Here is a 3,353-nt window from a genome sequence, read left to right on the forward strand (position 1 = left end):
AAAAAATAAAGTTGTAAAACCCCAGGGACTAATTTAGTATTTAACCCTAATTTCAATCTCCATCCCCTACTTTTCTTTACGGTTGTTTAAGTGGACAAAAAAAAAAAAGTTATGTTTTCCTTATAAAAAAACAAAAAAAAATTAGTAGAGTAATTTGGGATTTGTTTAATACTAGCTCATAACCAGTGCACAACGCGAAATTTTTCATTCTAATTTAATTTTAAAATTTAAATACATTTTTACTAATAAAAAAAGATATATAAAAAGATATGTAAATATTGTACTTTTATTATACATTAAAAAAGATATATAAAAATACATATCACATCTTTAAATAATTAAAAAAAACATTTAAATTTATACACCAGTATATATATTACTAAATATAGTGACACAAAGTTAGGCAAAACACTGCATGAATGTATAAATCACAAAAAAAAAAAAAAAAAACTATCATAAGACACTTAATTTATTTTAATCCATAAAAAATTAAAACATATTAAAATATTTTTTCCCATATGTGTAATTTATAACGAAAAGAAGTATAAAGAAAAAAAAAATAGGAAGAAGGAATTTTGAATTCTGATTATTAAAACAATAATAGAAAATTAGAAGAAATTTGTAACGATATTTTTGTGATACCTATTTTATTTCAATACAAATAAAACTCAATTAATTATAAACATTTAAAAAATAATACATAGCAAAATAACATTTTTTTATAAATATAAAATAAAACAAAATCTTTCGCTCAATTTTTAATGCAATCAAGTAAATCATTTCACCTCATGTTTACTTAATTATCTCTTTCGTGTTTGAAAGCGTTTTTATTCCTTTTCTAGAAAACAAATGTGTCTTATTTTGCTTTCAAAAGCAAAAAATTCCAAAAAATATTCAAGTAAATCTTACAAATGAAAAAAAAAAAAAAAAAAAAATTCCATAAAACCTTCAAATGAATTAAAAAAATAAGACTATAAATTTTAATTTATTGCATATAAATTTAAAAAAATGTTAAAATATTTGTTCTTATGTGAGTAGTTTAAAATGAAAATAATAGCAAGAAGAAAACATGTGGATTTGATTATCAAAGCATTAGTTTTTAATATTATTGGTCTCATACCTATTATATTTCCATGAAAATTAACATTCATATAATTCTAAACATTCTAAAAAAATACAAAGCAAACCAAACAAAATATTATTTTATGAATAAAAAATAAAACAAAATCTTTCACTAAACCTTTAACGCAATCAAATCAATCCTCTCATAAAGTTCAATGCTTAATATTTGTTTGGTGTTTCTAAAGTATTTATGTTCGCTTTATGCTTATTAATCAAATAAATGTTCGCATTGTTTTACTTTCAAAAGCATAAAAGCACTTTCAAAAATGGTTGAAAATCGACTAAATCACATAAACAAAACAAAAAATCACCTAAAATATAAGTCTTTATTTTAGTTTAATACATATACATTAAAATATGTTTAAATCTTTGTTCGTATAAATATATATGATTTAAAATAAAAAGTATAAAGAAAAAATAAAAAAAGGTAAGAAGAATATGTGAATTATAATATAAAAATTAGTAGGAATATTTAATATTTTTAGTGTGACATCTATTGAAAAAAACATATCTGCACTTTGATAATTGTTTCCAATTTCCTAGCACCAAATCCTATAAATTGTTAAAAAAATTTTTTTAAAAAAATCCTATATATGGTGTTCTATATATATATATATATATATATATATATATATATATATATATATATATATATATCGTAGTATATAGTATATATAGTATGATTTTAAAAAAATAATAATAATAAGAAGAATACACGGATTATAGTATAGAAAATTAGCAAGAATATTTAATATTTTTAGTGTTGCATCTATAATATTTCAATACAAATCAAACGCATATAATTTTGAACATTTTTTTTTAAAAAAAAAATACTGAGGAAAATAAACAATTTTTTTTTTTTAATAAAAATTTGTTCCAATAGGTATACATGGTTTAAAATGAAAATTATAAAGAAAAAAAAAATGGCCTTCTAAAAAAATGGCCTATGTATTGATTTTTTTTTTTAATTTTTTTGTTTTTTTTTTTTTTTAAGTTTTTTGTTTTGTTTTGTTTTATTTTGTTTTGTTTTTTGTTTTTATTACTTAAATGACCAATTATGAGTACTTAATTAATGTAGTATGTTTTTAAATTATAAATATTGTCTTTATATAGTTTTGAAAAGTAATAAATTATGAGAAAATAATACTGTACATTAAAATTTTGAACTTAATGAAATCACATATAAGGAAAATTATTGAAATATAATTAAATATTCTTAATTAAGCCAATTTAATGACCGGTTTACTCTTAAATTGGTCATTAAAAGTAATATTAATTATTTATTAATGACCGATTTTTTAAGAGTGAATGGGTCATTAAATTAACTTAATTAAGATCATTTAATTATATTTCAATAATTTTCCTCATATGTGATTTCATTAAGTTCAAACATTTAATATACAATATTATTTTTTCAGAATTTATTATTTTCCAAAACTATATAAAGACAGCATTTAAAATTTAAAAACATACTACCATATTAATTAACTACTCATAATCGGCCATATAAGTCATTAAAAAAAAAGACAAAAAAAAGAAAAAGAACTCGGCCATATAGCCCATTTTTTTAAAAGGCTATTTTTTTTCCTTTATGCTTTTCATTTTAAACCATGTATACCTAGATGAACAAATTTTTATTAAAAAAAAAAAAAATTATTTTCCTCTGTATTTTTGTTCAAATGTTCAAAATTATATGCGTTTGACTTGTATTGAAATATTATAGATGCCACACTAAAAATATCAAATATTCTTGCTAGTTTTCTATATTATAATCCATGTATTCTTCTTGCTATTCTTTTTTTTTTTTTTTTTTTTTTTTTTTTTTGTAGTATATATATATATATATATATATCGTAGTATATAGTATATATAGGATTTGGTGCTAGGAAACTGGAAACGGATTAACAAAGTACTAATATGTTTTTTTTTTTTTTTTCAATAGATATCACACTAAAAATATTAAATATTCCTACTAATTTTATATATTATAATTCATGTATTCTTGTTGCTTTTTTTATTTTTTTATTTTTATACTTTTCATTTTAAATCATATATACTTATACGAACAAAGATTTAAACATGTTTTAATGTATATGAATTAAACTAAAATAAAAGCTCTTATATTTTACGGGATTTTTTGTTTTGTTTAGGTGATTTAGTCAATTTTTGACCATTTTTGAAACTGTTTTTATGCTTTTGAAAGCAAAACAAGTCAAACATTTATTTGATTA

The sequence above is a fragment of the Corylus avellana genome, chromosome ca8 (assembly GCF_901000735.1).
Source record: "Corylus avellana chromosome ca8, CavTom2PMs-1.0".
Classification (NCBI taxonomy): domain Eukaryota; kingdom Viridiplantae; phylum Streptophyta; class Magnoliopsida; order Fagales; family Betulaceae; genus Corylus; species Corylus avellana.